Raw genomic sequence first — 19,239 nt, forward strand, 5'->3', positions numbered from 1 at the left:
CAGGAGACAGACATGTTAGCGATCGCAGACTATGAAGGATGAAGAAGACTAGCACATGGAGCTAGGTGCGAGCTAGCCGGCAGAAGGCCGCTGTGGGGGCGGCATATGCCAGCACCCATGGAGAAGGGTGGGCTGGCCATATAGGATAAGATGGACAGGACCAAGGGTTCGTGGATAAGAGGTGACTCTGCAGTCAACAGGGGGCCATCCTCAGCTTGAGCAGCCCTCAGAGAACACCCTCAGGGTCCTGGAGATAGGAACAAGGGACAGAGTTCCTCTAAGAAGAGCCTAGCTAGGCGGAGTAGAGCTGGGTCCACTGGTAATCCTGGCCCAGATAGGAAAGCTTCCTGGAAAAAGTATCCAGAGCCGTTCGTTATCAGATGGCAGTGAGGTTTGGAAATGGGACAGCTGCCCTCCCCAAAGTCAGCAGCCCTGGGAGAGGAGGAGTTATCCAGGGGAAGGCTTTGGCCTTGGAATGCAGGGAACTTGAGGTCAGAGAGATGAAGTCTCCTACCGAGAAAGAATCATGAGCATGTAGGTCCCTGACTGTATCCACAGTCACAGGATTAGGAAGGGTGGGCTTTAACTCCTTCCTCAGCCAGGACTGGTCTATGGACAGATAGGGCTAAAAAGCCGAGCTAAACCGAGACTGAGGCAGGGGGTTGGGAGGGGGGTGGAGGGCATGTCTCTTACCCTGGGCCTCTGTTTTCCCTTCTGATGAATGAGCTGAAAGGACCCCAGGACCCTAGAGCGCTCACCCATGACATCCAGCCGCTCCATCCTCCCAGCACTGGGCCCATGAGTTGGGGCAGCCATGGGGAAGCTGGGGCAGGAGAGGGTCAAGAAAACTCCGGGCTGGAGCTATAATTAGTGGTGATAATTAGCTCCCTGAGTCACCCCATAAACTCGGGATTCTCACCTGTGGGACTCTCTCACTGCCTTGCCTTCCCTCCCTGGGTTTGGCCTTCCTCACCGGAGAAGTGCTCCCAAGCCATGATACTGACTGAATGGCCTTTCCTGGGAGACAGGCCAGGCCTGGGGCCCACAGGGAACCCCTGGAGCTGCGGGCTCCCCCTCTGGGAGGTGCCTGGGCCTTGTCTCTCTCAAGCTCTGGGCTACCTCATTTCATCTCGAACGCCCCCCTCACTTTGCTGCACTGGAGAGCCACATCCCGGGGCCCACTAGTGGTGACAAGAGCCTTGCCTTTGCTTCTAGGAGGTTCCCCCTCCCAAGATCTCCAAACCTCAGGGAAGTTTCTTGGGTCCATCAGAACCTGGGCTCTGCACTTACTCCCCAGGCCAAGAGCTCACACCTCACTTTGTTTCTCCTGCTAGAAATCCAAGCTTCTTCCCAACCCCTCTCCCAAGGCCTGTCAGCAAAGGGCAGATGCGACCTAAAGGACCCCTTGGGTTCTCACTCCGGGGCCCCCTAGGACCTTGGAGAGCACTGGCTGCCATGTGTGGTGAGGACTCCCCTGATGAGGTCTGGGTGATGGTGGCTGCCTTTGCTCTGAGATCATCGCATGCCCTGGGCCCAGGGACCCCCGGAGGGACTGCGGCTGAGGCGGCGGGAGGCTCTCATCCTAGGCAGAGAGAGGGTTGAAATGAGGCGTCAGAGGCAGAACTGGCTGGGCCACCGCCCTAGGCGTCAGGCAGGCTACACCCACCAGCCGTAGCTGCAGCGCCTGCCCACCCACACGCCCTGCCTGAGTCACCCCACACCCACACAGCAGCCCAGCCTAGGAGAAGGCAGGGGAGGCAACAGGTGCCAAGGCCAAAGTTTTGGTCCCAACTCTTTTCTCTCTTGTACTTGATGCTTCCCATCACGGGCCTCAGTTTCCCCAACTGGGAAATGGGAATTACAACTACTTTCCAAGGATGCTGTGAAGAGTCAAAGAGAACATGTTGCGGGGAGAGCCTCATGAATGGTCAAGGGCTCTGCCCTGAGCCCTGGGAGGAAAGGCCACAGCTGAGCACTGGCTCGGTCGATCCCAGGGTAGCCAGGACCAAAACTTGGTATCTGTCCTTCAAAGTCTGGGATCAGATCCTTTTAGAGACAAAGGAAGTCCCCATTCAAAGACTACCAGCAGGGGCACCTGGGTGGCTCAGTTGGTTAAGCGTCTGCCTTCGGCTCAGGACATGATCCTGGAGTCCCAGGATCAAGTCCCACATCAGGCTCTCCGCTGAGCAGGAAGTCTGCTTCTCCCTCTGGCCCTGCCCCCCCCCCTCAACCCCCCGCCCCATGTTGTCTCACTCTCTCCCTCTTTCATTCTCTCTCTCTCTCAAATAAATAAGCAAAATCTTTAAAGACAAAACAAAACACCACTTACCACCAGAAACTATTCACTTCAGACCTTGGTGTCAGACAGCCTCACCCCTCTCTGGCTCTATGATCTTGAGCAAGTCATTTCTCCCATTTCCTGTCTGTGAAATGTGCATAATAAATCCACTTTGCAGGGACACCTGGGTGGCTCAGTCAGTGAAGCGTCTGCCTTTGGCTCAGGTCGTGATCCCAGCATCCTGGGATTAAGTCCCACATCAGGGTCCCTGCTCAGTGAAGAACCTGCTCCCTCTGCCTGCCACTCCCCCCACTTGTACTCTCACTCCCTCTCCCTGACAAATAAATAAAAATCTTTAAAAAAAAAAAAAAAAACCTTAAATCAATCAATCAATCTGCCTTGCAGAATTATTTGAGAAAACACATAGAATGGACTTCAACAAGACCCAGAGGACAGAAAGAACTCAATAAACAGCAACAGTCATTAATTCTGACTGGTTTTGTCATCCCAGTCCCCTCCCCCAGCAACCACCTGGGCCACCTGCCTCCAGGCCAGATGTTGGGGAATATTCTACACCCTCCCTCCTCAAGCAGGCCAAGGCTGTGAAGGGGGCGGAGCGAGGCTGGGGCAGCCCTGACTGTCTCTTGTCACTCAGGAATCTCACACCTGTCCCCTTGGGCAGACAGGATTGGGAGGGAGCAGGGAGTCTTGCTGACAGGGAGGGCGCCCATGACTGACTCAGCAGGGATTTCCCCAGCTGCCCTCCAGGGCCAGTCACTCCATCCCTCATCACCACAACCTTCCAGCTTGGGCAGAGGCCAGTGGCAGACTCAGTCTTCTGACCATAGGGCAGCAGGACCTATGCCAGTAAGGGACAGGAAACCTGGCTTCAGGATCAACAAATGTGGGCTGCTTTGGTGGTTTTACATCAAGTGGTCCTGAAGTTCCCACAAACATTGCCTGACACTCCCTCATGATAGCTTGACCTTGGATCAATCATAGCCTTCCTTCTAATACTCAATTAATTTCCCCTTCTGAATCAGCCCCTTGTCCCTCTTAGCTCTACTTCTCGTGGCCTTAGAACCCTAGGGACGCGGCTGTTGTCAAATTTCAGCATTTGGTGCCTGGTGTTGGCACTTTTTCTCAAAGGCCAGGTTGGAACCTCTCTAAAAGACCCCTGTCCCCACCCAAAGTCCCACACTGTGCCCGGCAGGGAGTTTGCTGTTTGTGAGATCAGGGACCAGATCGCAGCAGTCAGAGCCACTACCCACCCCCGACCCTGCTCCTACCGCAAATACAAGGAAACAGCAGCTCCTGCCCCTTGAGCTGGCCTACCTTCAATCCCATTTAATGCAGCACATCGTGGGATCCCACAGTAGGATACAAGGCAGGCAAGCAAGGACCAGCACAGGATTCAGTACTGGAGAAAGTGGTCTCCACCCTCAAGAAACTGTGGGCCACACAGGACACAGACTCAGGCAAGAACCATAACCCCACTCAGCAAGTTGTAAGGACAAAAAGGGCTTGGGTCACTGAGGAGGAAGGAAATCTGGCCCATGGGGCAGTGGGGGATGGGCTCCGGGAAGGGAGAGCATCGGGGCTACACTGGGAATGAGGGAGGACCTTGTACACGGGGAGAGCAGCAGGAGCAGAACTGGGAGGCAAAAGATCCTGGCACATTCAAGGAACCATGACGAGCTTGGGTGAATGATGCACAGCCTCAGTGGAGTGTCAGACAGGAGCTGTGAGTCGGGCCACAAGCCACTGAGTCAGCTCTGACATTTTCATCAGAGGAGGCTGCACCCGTCCAGCTTTATGGGGTGCAGGGCCCTGTTGAAGACATTCGTACCCATGTGGTCAGGGAGGGAAGTGCCCCAGCTCAACCGAGTCAGCACCTCAAACCAAAGGCAGCATCTTGGCCAGCGGATCCCCTGCCCACACTTGCCAGGGCCACAGATGAGCTTGATCCCCACCCTGTGTTTGGGGCCCACATGGCACAGTGGCAGGAGTGTGGATCCAGGAGTCCGGCCTCCTCCTGCCAAGCCTGGAGCCCCATAGAAGCCAGCATTGCCCACTCAGCCCTGGCAGCCACATGGTTGACTTCCAGTGCTTGGTTGCAGCTGCACCAGTGCCTGGGCACCCAGGAGGACAGACCAACTTGCCTCCAGCGTCCAGCTCCTCTTTCCCTGGAGCAGCCATGGGCCCTGCTGTGCCCACTCTTCTTCCGTGACCTCAGCTCCTTCTGTGACCATGAAGGAAACAGGAGTTTAAATTAAAAGATAACAGTGACAGGAGGAAGCATCCAAATGGGCTGTTTTGGGGAAGCAAAATGTCAAGGGCAGATGCAGCCTGGGGCCTGGAAGGGATGTGGCTGTGAGAGGGAAAGGGCAGCTTCTACACTTTCCTGCCCCAAGCCTGCTTCCCAGAGGCCCAAATTTTAGGCAGCCCCTAGACATCTGCCAGCATACCCTACATGGCCCCCTTCTCACCAGACCTTCTGCCCCTGGACTATAAAATACCCCCAAAGTATGTACTAGACAGGAGTCAAGCACACCCTTACCTCCTCCCCACACCTCCCAGGCCTTGCAGATATCAGACCCTGGTGGCAGGTGCACAAGCTCTCCCTTCAAGAAGGAGGAGTAAGAGAAGTGGTCTCTGTGGGACGAGTGCATGCAGGGAGGGGCCAACCCCTTGATCTGCCCCAGGAAACACTCCACGCAGTGCAGTGAACAAGGAGGGAAGCCTGGGAGCCAGGCAGATCTCCATCAACACTCTCAGGCCTGAGCAGATCCCCCCAGAGTATGGTCAAGAGAGGCTGTCTGCATCCGGGCAGGACACAGCTCACCCCAGGCTAGGAGAGCTGAGCAGCCTCCCCACCTGGGATTCTGGTTTGTGGCTCCTCCTGCCTCCACGTGTTGGAGGGAGGGACATGGGGACAAAGGAAGCTAAAGAGACAATGACAGATACAAAAGAGCAAAGAATAGGCTAATTACATGTGTGTCCTTCTTTAAAGAACATGGGTTTAGGGGCACTTGGGTGGCACAAAGGGTTAAAGCCTCTGCTTTTAGCTCAGGTCATGATCTCAGAGTCCTGGGATCGAGCCCCGCATTGGGGGGGGGTCCCTGCTCAGCGGGGAGCCTGCTTCTCCCTCTCTCTCTTCCTGAATCTCTGCCTACTTGTGATCTTTCTCTCTGTTAAATAAATGAATAAAATCTTAAAAAAAAAAAAAAGAACACGGGTTTAGTCATTCATTTTAGAAAAGAACAACCATAAGATTCCTTCCAGCTCGGGTTAAGTCTGAAAGTTGATCTAATCTGCAGAAACTTGCAAATATCTGACATCTACATGACATCTCCTAGGAAGGCCTCCAGGAAAAGAGAGGGGTGCCAGGCCCACAACAGGAAGCAAAAAGCCCTCACGTCTCTGCTCCCCCGGGAGGGACTGGAATGCCCCTAGCCCATTCTATTCTCTGCCCGATAGCCTTGTGCCACAGTTAAGTTCCAGACTTTGGAGTCAGACCCAGGCAATACTGTTTACTGGCTGCGTAACCTTACTAACTGTCCCAGCCTCAATAGCAACACACACACACACACACACACACACCCCATAGCCAACTAGGTATGGCACAAAGTTCACACTGGATGTGATATTTTTTATTTATTTATTTATTTATTTATTTATTTATTTATGTGATGAGTGACAGGATGCATGGAGGTGGAAGTAGGACCACTGCGGGGGAGCAGGACTACAGTTGCTACAAATGGAAGACCATGAAAAAATTCTTGCCACATGCTTTTAAGACACGTGCTGTACTTTCATCTGGACAGCCAAAGAGTTCTGTTTGGGGGGACCATGATGTATCACATAGAACGAGGAAGTCACTCTGGCAAAACCTGATTCTGGCAGAGCTGGAAAGAGGGCCAGCCTTCCCCCACCTTCTCTGAGATATAAATGACACCCCCCTCAGCCCACTCTGTTTCGGAGGAGGTATTAAACACAACACAGAGAACAGCTGCAGCAGTTTACATCAAAGGACATGTTTTGTTTTGTTCCAAGAGGTGTTTTCCTGGGCCTCATTTACATTCACTCCTAGTCATATAAAATAAAACAATGGCATCACATATGTCCACACAAGATTCATCATTCATGATACCTAACAAAGTTAGTAAAAATATGAGAGCAAAATAATTTCCTGGTGGGAGACTCCCTTGGGGACAGTGAGGCTGGATGACTAGCTCTCCCCATGCACCCAACAATGCTTCCCGTAGCTTGTGCAGAGCAGGGGAGGAAAGTGCCTGGACAGGCACAGGCCAAGCCAGGCTGCTGAGAGGGCCCTGTTGTTCCCTCCACAGTGAGATATTCTGAGGCCCACCAGTGTTAGGAGTACCCTAGAGGGGTCCCTCACTTTTCCCCTCAAGCAACAGGATCCTTGAAGACCTCAGCATCTTCTGGCTTGAGGGACCCTGCAAAGTGTCTCAGATGAACTTCCTCTGGTTGAGCAGAGGGCCTTTCTCTTGTACTTGCATCTCTTAAAAGGGGAACCAGGGCAAAGTTCTTCCAGTTTCTTCCTGAAACTAAAGGGTAAAACATCATTACTGCCTTGGATGCAGCACGCAGAAATAAACACTTATTTGTTGGCCTTACCAACTTGTAGTTCTCTTAAAGGAGACCCAGACATTTTGGTCCTTCCTGAGACACAGGGATAGCTGCCATTTCCTCTTCCCTTGCCTGCTTAAGGAGCCTCTTCCACTCTGGAAAATCCTAAATCCTCTTCCTTCCCCTCACCCTGACTTGCAGGGACCTCATCAGAGTCTATTGCTTGCCTTTCCCAGTCTCCATCTCCTCCCTGCCCACATGGGAGGGAGGACAGATCTCCACAGAGCAACACTGTGGTCAGCCCCATGGTGGCTCCACATCAGGTCAGCTGTAGGCTGATGAACCAGCCAGAGAATCAGGATCTGGGGACCAGGACCCACCAGAGCATAGCATATTGGGAACAATGCCAAAGAAAACATGGTGACATTAGGTCTTAAATGGGGCTCTACTGTGTGCACAGGGAGCTCCTAAAGAGAATCCAGCTGTCACTCCCGAGGCCCCTCCAGCTTCCCAGCCACCTAGGCAAACTGACAACCAGGAGGGAAAGCTGCACATGTTCCCCTCCCACAGCCAAGCCCTCTGGTTGGCCACCCTGGATCTAATCTCTCTAGAAAACCAGCCTCGATTATACCTTCTATACCTCCTACCCCCAGGCCGTAATTCAGGTTCCTCTGCTGGTGTCTAACACTGACCACACGTCAAAGGCATCAGGAACATGGGAACTAGGCCCACCATGACCACTCCAGCCAAATTCTCCAGGTCTTGGTGTTTACCCCAGGCCTGCAGGCTGATGTTGGCCTGCTCCCAAGCATCACCTGCTAAATCAGAACCCAGGCATTGAAGCCGGACTTCATGGGGATATAGGCCAGGTCTCACTGAGACACAATCTTCCGGCTGGCTCAGTGTTGGCAACATGCAGCCTCAGAGACTGCTTGGCCCAGCCCTAGCTCAAAAGCCCTGAAAGGAGGCACAGGGCTCCCCATGCCCACTTCCCACAGCCCTGATGCCAAGACTCTCTCAAGTGTTCCCCCCAGCTCAGCTATTAACTGCTTTCCTCCCTGGCCTTTCTCTCATGTATTCCTTTGCCCCTTCCCAATCATACACACTTTGTAGGTAGGAAAGTTCCTTGTTATCTGAATTGTATGACTATTCATTACTAGAGTGTACACTGCTACAAAGTTGTACCAAAAAATCAAAATCCTCAGGAAATATTCACTAATTCATTATAAATGTGAAATCAGGGAACCTCTAACCATCTCCTACCCCAATCCAAGTAACAAGAATGTGTATATCCCCGCTACTTCAACAATATCTTTGTTAATACACAGTGAATGTGCAATGTTATAAACAGCCAACAATGTCATGCAAACACAATGCAAGTTAACCACAAAGTACAACAGCAAATCTTTCAGAATGGGAGGTTTCATGAAGTCAATAAGATTGATACTGGAAGCTCAAATTATAGGCAAAATCATCTTTGAATGGCTCTGTGGTAAAGTTAGATCAATAACAATTGTAGAGATAATCAATAAGTTCTATGGCATGACACAGGAAGTGCCTCTAATGAAACTAGTGTGAAAATCACAGGATTGCAGAAAGCTCTTGATAAAAAAGATGTCTACTTCTACCCTGATGGAGTATGTAGTGCTGAGTTACCCACACTGCTGTAAACAACCATAAAGCAGGAAAAAATATTTGCAGTAAATGTTTTCAGGCATAGGATACAGACTGAAAACTGCAGTTGCTGAGAAAAAGTGAAATCCACAAACAGAGCCCCATGATTTCCCTGATGGTTTGCATAGGGACAATTTCTCTGACTGTGGTGTAGTGAGCTGGAGTCTAAGCAGACCATGGCAGTACCTCTGAACTAAGGAAGAAGAGATTGGGGTTTTGGACAGCTGAAGCAGCTAGAATCAGTGAGACAGGGCACAGAAGAAGAGGAAAAAGGAGGTGTGATGGTGGAGGTCTAGAAGTCTCTGGGCTGGGGGCTTGAGTGTACTTGCACAATGTGAGACTGCATAAGGCCTACCAGGCAGGGGCCACCATAGGGCTGACAGTGGGATAGAAACACTGGAAGCTGAGCAGTACTCAGTGGGGAGACCTCCTTAATACCTTTTTTCTACTCTGAGGATCAAGTTAAAACACAGAAATGCCCTACTTACTCTACATGCCCTACAGTAAGGTCTACCCAAGACCCACCCTAACAAAGCCTAAAACCAAGTCCTGGCAAGAACTTCAGTGGAAACAGTTTGGAGGTTGAGTCCCACAAGTTTGATGGAATTGGAAAATACCTTGGCATTTCACAGATCTATCATTATAAAGTTTAAAACTAAGTCTGCACAAGTTCAGGGTGATTTGCTCAATAACTGAACTGCCAACTAAAACAAAAATTTAATCAGGGGTCTCTAAAATAGATTATCCACAATGCCCAGTTGACAATTAAAAGTTACTAGACATGCAAAGAGACAGGGAAATGTGACTCACAGTAAGGAGGAAGAAAAAAAAAAACAGTCAATGGAAATTGTCCCCAAGATGGCCCAGATGGGGGCACCTGGGTGGCTCAGTGGGTTAAGCCGCTGCCTTCAGCTCAGGTCATGGTCTCAGGGTCCTGGGATCGAGTCCCACATCGGGCTCTCTACTCCGCAGGGAGCCTGCTTCCCCCTCTCTCTCTGCCTGCTGCTCTGCCTACTTGTGATCTCTCTCTCTCTCTGTGTCAAATAAATAAATAAAATATTTTTTAAAAAAAGGTGGCCCAGATGCAGTTGGCAGAGAATTTAAATTAACTATTATTTATATGTTTAAAAAAAAAAAAAAAAAAAAAAAAAAGCAAAATAGGATCTTGGTGACAGACCAGCTAGAGAATCTTAGGAAGGAAATGAAAATCATTTAAAAAAGAAATAGAAACTCGAAAACCAAATAGCATAATACTTGAAATATAATAGTCACTGGATGAGCTTAATCATAGTTTGCAGATGGCTGAGGATAGGATCAGTGAACTTGAAGACAGAACAATAAAATTCTCAAATTTGAGAAATAGAAAAAAAATCAAGTAAAAATAAAGCCTCAGAAACCTGTGGGACAATATCAAACGATCTAAAATACATGTAGGGATGGGATAGCTGGGTGGCTCAGTAGGTTAAGCCTCTGCCTTCAGCTCAGGTCATGGTCTCAGGGTCCTGGGATTGAGCCCTGCATCAGGCCCCCTGCCTGCCTCTCTGCCTACTTGTGATCTCTCTCTCTGTGTCAAATAAACAAATAAAATCTAAAAAATTAAAATACCACCCAGGTGTGGGGCACCTGGATGGCTCAGACAGTTGAGCATCCAACTCTTGATTTCAACTCATGTCATGATCTTGGGGTCCAGGGATAAAGTCCTGTGTCAGGCTCCGCACTCAGCAGGGAGTCTGCTTGAGGTTCTCTTTCTCTTGCTCCTTTTGTCCCTCCCCCCCCTGCTGCTCTCTCCTTCCCTCTCTCTTGCTCTCTCAAATAAATAAAGTTAAATAAAATAAAATATATATTATTAGAGTCCCCCCCAAAGTAGATAGGGACAATGAAACAAAATATATGTAGAGACTCTGATGTACAGATCCAAGAATTGCAGGTGAATCTTAAACAGGATAAACAAAAAAAAACAAACCAAAGCATGTTTTACTCAAACTGCTGAAAACCTAAGATGAAGAGAATATTTTGAAAGCAGCCAAAAAGAAAAAGACAAATTACATACAGGAATGCAAATAATGAGCAAACTTCTCATCAGAAACAATGGAGGCCAGAGACAGTGGAGAAAAAGTTAATGTTGGAAATTTTTTTTAAAAATAGGGAAAAAAAATTTGTTAACCCAGAATTCTGTATCCAGTGAAAATATCCTTCAAACATGAGACTGAAATTCACATTTTCAAGTAAACAAAAGCTGATATCAAACTAATTGACAGGAATAGAAATTAGACAAGTAGTTACCTGGCATGGGGAGGTCAAAGCTGATTACAAAGAGGCATTAGGGTACTTCCTGGCATGATGGAAATGTTCTATACGTTGAGTGGGTGGTGGTTCCCTGAGTAGATATTTCCTGAAACTTACCAAACTATACATTTTAAATGCGTGCATTTTACTGTATGTAAATCATATCTCAATAAAGTTGATTTTGTTTTTAAAATTAAAAAAAAGAGTCTATGAAGCAATATCAAATATGAAAGATGCAGTATCATTCTATCAGGCAAACTGATCTGAAAATAGTGCCCTTTCTCCCATCCTACCAAAGAAAAAACCCAAACAGTCAACATCTGGTTCATTTCTTTGTTCAAGAATTACCAGCAAAATGGTAAAGTAGGTAGTTCCCAAAACCTAGACCACCATAAAAATATCAAAAAACAAACAAACAAACAAACAAAAAACAGACAGAAACTTTGGAACCAATATTGTCACAACTCTGGGAAATAGTCCAAGGTTTATAGCAAAAAAGAAAATCATGAACCAATTAAAAAAATCAACATGGAAATGGTTGAGAACTAAAACTATAGAACTCTTATAAAAAAAATAGGGAAAAATCTTCAAGACATTGGATTTGGCAATAATTTCTTACATATTACACCAAAAGAATAGGCAATAAAAGAAAAGAATAGATAAACTGGGCTTCATCAAAAAAAGAAAAAAACTTTTATATCAAAGGACAACTCAGAGAATCGAAGAAAACACTGGCAGATGGTATACCTGACAAAGGATTAATATCCAAAATGTATAAAGAACTTCTATAACTCAACAACAACAAAGCAAATTTTTAAATGGGCAGATTGCTTGAATAACCATTTCTCCAAAGAGTACCTATAATGACAAATGAGCATTTGGAAAGATATCAAAATAATTAGTCATTAGGGAAATGCAAATGAAAACCATAATAAGATACAACCGCACATCCATTAGGATGGCTACAACCACCACCACCACAACAAAAACCCACGAAACAGCAAGTGTTGGTGAGTATGTGGAACACTCATGTTTTGCTGGTGGGAATGTACAGAAATGCAGCCACTTTAGAAAACATTCTGGCAGTTCCTTAAAAAAGTTAAACACAGAATTACCATAGGATCCAGCAGTTTCATTTCTATCCAAAGAACTGAAGCATCTGACTCTTGATTTCAGCTCAGGTCTTGACCTCAGAGTCATGAGACTGAGCCCCACATCCACACTGGGTGTGGAGTCTGCTTAAGATTCTCTCTCTCATACGTGTTAGGTTTAAAACTATGGACTGGGAATCTTCATGTTCCTACATTTCAGCAATAAACTATAAGCCATATTTTTGTACAAAATAGACTAAAAAATTCATGAGAAGCCTGAAAAAAAAAGATTTTCTCTCTTCCTTTTCCCCACACCCCCTTTCTGCCTCTGTATTAATTAATTACTTAATTAATTAAACACCTGAAAGCCAGAAGTCAAACAGAATTATGTCCACCAATGCTCACAATAGCCAAAAAGTGGACACAATCCTGATGTTGATTGAAAAGATGAACGGGTAAATAAAATGTGGTATATACCTACAATGGGATATTATTGAGCTAGACACAAAGGTGTGTTCCACTTATACCAGGTACCTACCCTAGGCAAAAGAGACAGAGACAGAGACAAAAGAGACAGAGACAGAAAGTAGAACAGAGGTTACCAGGGGGTGGGAGAAGGAAGAAATAGGAGTAATCATTCAATTGGTAGAAATAGCTTTCTATTTCCAGAACATTTTCATTATTTCAAACAGGAACTCTGTATCATTCAATAGGTACAGAGTTCCTGTTTGAAATAATGAAAATGTTCTGGAAATAGAAAGCGGTGAAGGTTTCATTACATTGTGGACACAATTAGCACCCATGAATTATACACTTAAAAATGGTTTAAAATGGCAACTTTTGTATTACACATATTTTACCACAATTTTCTAAAAGCTAAAAATGAAGAATTAGTGCACAATTATAACTCAAAATCTGTTCAGTACAAACCACGTTTGCTTCATTTTTAAATAAATGTCCTCAATTAGACCTATAATTTGACAAGTACTATTAAATGTTTACCATTAACTGTTAAAAGGACTTTTTTTTTCCTGGTAGTGACTTTCTGCAGAGCATTTCTGCTCAAGGTATATATACCCTTTAGTCTTCCCATTCTTCCTCTGCCTGCCTGGTTGTGTTCATGCAAGGTGAGTTTTTGCCTGTACCTGCTCGTGTCCCTAAGAGCCACGCAGCTGAACATAGACACTGGGTGTGAGGATCGAGAAGAGGAGACAGGGCAGCCCACAAGGCCAGCTGTCCCAGATGGCTGTATGTGGGATCAACTGCTTCCACTGGGGCACTTGAGGACAGATGCCTGGGGCAGGGTACTGGCAGAGCTGGTGAGCATGGCCATGTGGCACAGTCAGCTGTGCGGGAATGCGTGAGAGTACAAAAGAGTGCCTGTGACAGAGCATATGCAGGTGCTTGACCCTTGGGGCTGTTCCAGAATCCAGGCTGTGGGGTGAAGAAGGCCTTCAAGGAGCAAGGAACCCCAAGGCTTCACTTGCCCAACATCAGGCTCCCTCCATGTCACAGCATACTTCCCTCATGCCTCACCTCTGCCTGACCACAGGGAGAAGCTCAGGGTGCGCTTGATGCCCTCACAGTTGCCCGGGTCTTCATTGATGATACCTACATTGGTGTTCCAGGTGGTCCAGTTGACCTCATCCACCCTGTAGGGCAAGGAGACAAGGGAGCTAGGAGCTTATGGCCTAAAAGCCACGCCTAGCTTCCCAGGTTGAGGGCTTAGTACCACAGGCCAATCCCAAGAAGCCCATAGACCAGGATGGGGAGAGATAGCTGGTAGGCAGGAGGGCTGAGAGGGGCCTGCTTTTTGGATACCACCCCCCAAAGCTCTGTTCTCTGACCACATCATGAGGCCCAGGGACTTTAAATGCTGGATTCCAGGTTCTGACCCTGATCACTGGATGACCCCTTTGGACACTTCATTTTCCTGTAGGTCTCCTAATGCCCACAGCTGAGCCTTGGGGTAGCCCATATACCTACCGATAGCTGGCCTTGGGAGAGTCCCCTATGTTCATGACTGGTCCCAGGAAGCCCTGAGGCAGGTTTCTGTATCCACAGCTGGCTCCAGATGAGTCCCTTATGCCACAAAGCCCCAAAATGTCCTCTGTACCCATAGCTGGCTCTGGGTAGATCCCTGATATCTATAGCTAAGCCCCTGAGCTCCCTAAGTTTAATTTCCTGCCTGGGCATTACCTGAAACACCACCTCTAGTCATCCTTGCCATCAGGTGTGTACCCCACTTGCAACAGCTTGTCTGAGTGGAAGGCCTTCCTCATGTATTTAAGGAAGCTCTTCTCCGTGTCCAGGATGGTGATAGCTCTCTGTGAGAACACACAGAGAACAGAGGGGCAAAGGGCTTATCCCGGGCTTCCCCTGGCTGTCAGTGGGGCTTCCAAGATCAGCCTCTCCAGTCCCAGTCCCAGTGCCCCTGAACGGGACCTCTAGTGCCTTCTACGTCAAGCTTGTTTTTGTAGCTTGGCAGGTGCACACTCCAAGCTCAGCCCCTCCAGCCCAGACCTGCCCAGGGACGGCTGCTGCCTGCCAGGTCCAGTTGGGGCAGGGCCTCCCATAAGTGAGGTAGAGTGTCCAGCCCCGGACTCTTCCCTGAAGTGCTCACAAAGGGGCAGACAGTATAGTAGTTAAGAGCAGGGCCACACGATGGGGCTTCTTGGGTTGAATACTGACTATGCTACTTATTACAGATAGATCCAGACTTACAATGGTTCAACTTAATGATTTTCAACTTCACAATGATACAAAAGCAGTATGTATTTGGCAGAAATCATACTTCAAGTTTTAGACGTGGATCTTTTCCCAGGCAAGCAAAGTATAGTACAATCCTTTCTCGTGAGGCTGGGAGTTCCCAGTCAGCCACGCAATCACAAGGGTCAACAACCAGTATACTTACAACCACTCTGTACCCATATAACCATTCTACTTCTCACTTTTATTATATTAGTCAAAAAATTTCATGAGACATCCAACATTTTATTATAAAATAGGCTTTGTGTTAGATGATTTTGCCTAACTGTAGGCTGAAGTTAAGTGCTCTAAGTGCACTTAAGGTAGGCTGGGCTAAGCTATGATGTTCAGTAGGTTGGGTGCATTAAATGCATATTTAAATTATGGTGGTTTATTGGAAGGTAACCCCATTGTTAATTGAGGAAGATCTGTAGTTATCTTGGACACAGATACCCAACTTCTCTATGCCTCAGTGCCTTTATCCAAAAATGGGAATGATAATGGTAGCCACTTGATAGCATTGTTGTGAGAATTAAATGAAAGCATGTAAAACACTTAGAACAATACTTGGTATAGAGTCAATGTTACTTAATAAGAATGACAGTTTATTATCTGGCGGGAGAGTAGATATGGATCAGGTGCCTCAAAAACGCAGCTATTAGAGCTCCCCCCATTCTAGCTGTTCCCCCCAAGTATGGTCTCTGATGCCCACCCTAGACCAAGCTTCTGTGAGGTGGGCACCCCCTGGGGCTGAGCCCTCCATCTCCTGCCCCTGGGGACTGTTTAACCACAGTGTCTGTGAACACCAGTTGGTGATGCTTGGGAGGGAACCCCAGAAGGAGGGGCCAGCAGGGAGTCGACTGGGGGAGATGCTCTTGCTTGATCCCCCAGGGCTGCCTGGGGTCTCTGCCCTTCCCCAAACCCTGCAAGGGGTCACACACCTAACTGTGCTAAGCAGCAAAGAGAGCAGCAGACATCCTCCTGCTGGACACAGCCCACCCACTGACCCACCTGTAGCTTCCAGATGTTCTTGCTCTCCTGCGCAATCTTGTTGACAGTCTCACCCATGAGGGCAATGAGCATGTTCAGCAGAAGAATATAGGTGAGAATCACATAGGCCAGCAACAAGATGATGAAGACAGCCTTGAAGTCATAGTTCTCTGTGAACTCCAGATCACCCATACCAATGGTGAACTTGAAAAGCTCCAGACATGTGGGGAGTAAAGGCTGTTGTAGGAGCTGTCAGGAGGCCGGCAGCCTGGCCCTCGCCACCTGTGCAATGTGGACTCAGCTGGCACAGAGTTATTCTTCCCATCCTCAATCAGCGTCACCACCGCTACAGGACACGGGGAGGGACAGGTGCAGCTGAATGCAAGCCAAGACAGAACCACCAACAGACACACCCCATATCCCAGGATGGGTCTGCAGCAGGAATGCTGCTTGGCCATGGGACACTTCTTTATGAACTTAAACACAGAAAACCACCTGTTTCTTCAGAATTATCAGCCAACTGTTGTAGTATAGCTGATCCTTGAACAGCATGGATTGGAACTTCATGAGTCTACTTATACACAGATTTTTCTCAATAAATACAGTATAGTACTGTAAATGTATTTTCTGTATGATTTTATTAATAACTTTTTATTTTCTCTAGCTTACTTTATTATAAGAATACCGCATATTTTATATATATATATATAACATATGAAATATGTGTTAATCAACTGTTTATGTTATTGCTAAGACTTTCAATCAGCAGTCGGCTTTATAAAAGTTTTGGGGGAGTCAAAAGTTATTTGCAGATTTTTAGCTGTGCAGGGAATTGGTGTTCCTAATCCCCCTGTTGTCCAAGGGTCAACTGTATACTGTTTTGTTACACTAAGAGTTTTATCATCATCTTCTAGGGAAAAAAAACTGTTTAAATATGCAAATCTATATATACAATGTGAATATAGTCACCTTTGTGCAGCACACAACCTGCCTCACTTTACATATCAGTTCTGAATCCACACCCAGCTCCTCAATCACACTCTGTCTGCCTGTGTACCTTAGACTGTGACCCAGAGCTAACGTATTCCAGAATGATAGGGACTAAGCAGCTCAGAGCAGAATAGCCTCTTGCAGCACACTACACCTTTCTTTGGGAAAAATAATCTGGAGTCTGACAGCTTTCATAACAGTTGTGCCCCATGGTTCCTGCATAGCTGGTAGCCATGAACCCACTTGGCCAAATCCCTTCCCATGGGTACTGACAGACCAGGGCCTTCAGACCAGGTGCTGGAGCCCACATCCATCCCTATCAGTCAAAGCTCCCAGGCAAAACTGTCCATAACTCTGAGACAGAGATTCCAAAACAGGCTCTGGGATGGGGACAGGGGACGGTGTGCATGTGAGCCATGTAAATGCAGGACTCAGATGAGGATCAAAGCAGAACCAGGTGCCCAGAAATGCTGTAGATGTGTCAAGAGCTCAGGAACCAGCTTGGAGAGGCTCCCAAAGATGATTGCTCAGACAATCTCAGCATCAAGATAGATGGTAATAGTTAAGATTATGACCCATTTAACAAAGTGAGAATCCATGAAAAAGAAACAAAAAAAAAAAAAGAAAGAAAGAAAGAAAAAGAAAAACCAGAAGAGAATCTGTGAGGCCACGATGATGTAAATAATAAATGAATGCAGGAGAATGGAAAGTTCCTCCCTACAATAGAACACCGGCTAATAAATGTAGAAGGAATGACAGTTAAAAAATCATCATCTGGCAACTATTAGGATTAAGTGATTCAAGTGAGAATCATCTGTTTTAAGTTTGATGAGAAACAGGATATTTACCTAGTCTCAAAGCATCTCCTCACAAATTACTTATTGACTCTTACTGATTCCAAAACGAAAGATAATTACTTGACAGTAATCTAGCAGACCCATCAAAACCAAGTAATTAAAGTTAACATCACTAGAAATGGGCTAAACGAACATTGTGGGACTCCTGATACAATGGACTGAGGAAGACACACATTACTTCCTTGATATTCTGATTTAAAAAAATACATACCTGAATCTAATTGTGAGGAAACATCAAACAAACCCAAACTGAGAGACATTGTAAAAACCAGCCTTTATTCATTAAAAATGCTAAGGTTACAAGACAAGGAAAGACTGAGGAATCACTCCAGATTAAAGAAACTAAAGAGACTTGACAACTACATGATCTGGGATTTTCATTTCTGTAAAGGACATTATTAGGACAATTGGTGAAATCTGAATAAGGCTGGTAGATTAGCTAGAAGCACTGTATCAGTGTTTTATTTCCTTATTTTGATCATTATACACTGTTTTATGTAAGAAAAATATTCTTGTTTTTAGGAAATGCAGACTTTATCCAGTGGTAAAGGGCTGATCGTGTCTGCACCTTACTATTTTTTTTAGTATGGTGGTGGTGGTGGTGTGCATGCACGTGTGTGTGTGTGTGTGTGCATGTGTGTGTGTGTGTAGCAGAATGTGATTTTTAAATGTGGTAAAATTTGGGGATTCGGAGTAATAAGTAAAGTTATTTGCATTATTCTTACAAGTTTTCTGAAATTCCTAAATAATGTCAAAATTAAAATTTAAAAAGGGGCACCTGGGTGGCTTAGTCAGTTAAGTGCCAATTCCTGATTTTAGCTCAAGTCATGATCTCAGGGTTGTGTGGACAGGCTCTGCCCTGGGGATGGAGGCTGATTAAGATTCTCTCTCCCCCAATCCCTCAGCTCCTCTCCTGCTTTCTCTCTTTCTATCTCTCTCTCATACTGAATTAATTAATTAAATTAATTAATTTAAAAATTAAAAGTAAAAATGTAAAAAAAAAAAAAATGAAGCCAAATGCAGCTATACCTCTAAAATTGCTTACAATGTTTTATGAATTACATTTCCATGTTCACCTGCTCATTTCTGGTGTTCTTTATTTTCCAACTCTCTCAGCTACAGATACAGACCCCAGTGGGCCTCTCCCCACCCTGCCCCTGCAGAGTCCTCGGAAGCTGAGGTGAGCAGGTTCTCTGCCCACCACCAGCCCTGAGCAAGCCCATTACCTGTGGAAAACCCGAACAAGAAAACAAGGTAGACAAACATGAAGCGACACAGGTCTCTCAGGATCATCTGCAGGAGAGAGCAGGCTTGTCAGAGCCAAGTCCAGTCCCAGGCGAGGCCAAGGGAGGGGTCAGGCCACCCCGCCTGGCGCGGAAACCCCGACCCTGCAGGCCCCTGACTGAGGAGGCCCCCCCAGTCCCGCCGGGCGCCGCCACTGGCCCCCGAGGCCGACACCCGACACCGCCCTCTCTCCCCATCCCTTCCCCCGCGCCAGAGCCACCGGGGGCGGACCGGACCCTTCTCCCTTCCCAAGCACCCCAGAGCTCGCGTTTACCCACAACCGCGTCCCTCCCCGCACCCGCGAACCCAGGCCCCTCTCGCCACAGAGGGCGAGGGGGCTGCAGCGGGAAGCGGGGCACGGGCAGGCAGGGCGCGCGAAGCGGGGGGCGAGAGCAGGGGCGGGGAAGGCGAGGAGCCGAACCCGGGCCCGAGGCCTGGGCGGGGG

General features: G+C 47.3%; 1 pseudogene; it reads right to left on the minus strand.

Annotated features, from left to right (window-relative positions):
* Positions 1-5,916: 5,916 nt before the first annotated feature.
* LOC123393050 lies at positions 5,917-18,926 on the minus strand (annotated as a pseudogene).
* Positions 18,927-19,239: the final 313 nt, after the last annotated feature.

This window comes from Mustela putorius, unplaced genomic scaffold (genome assembly GCF_011764305.1).
Source record: "Mustela putorius furo isolate JIRA1106 unplaced genomic scaffold, ASM1176430v1.1 tig00000731_pilon_pilon_pilon, whole genome shotgun sequence".
Taxonomy (NCBI): Eukaryota; Metazoa; Chordata; class Mammalia; order Carnivora; family Mustelidae; genus Mustela; species Mustela putorius.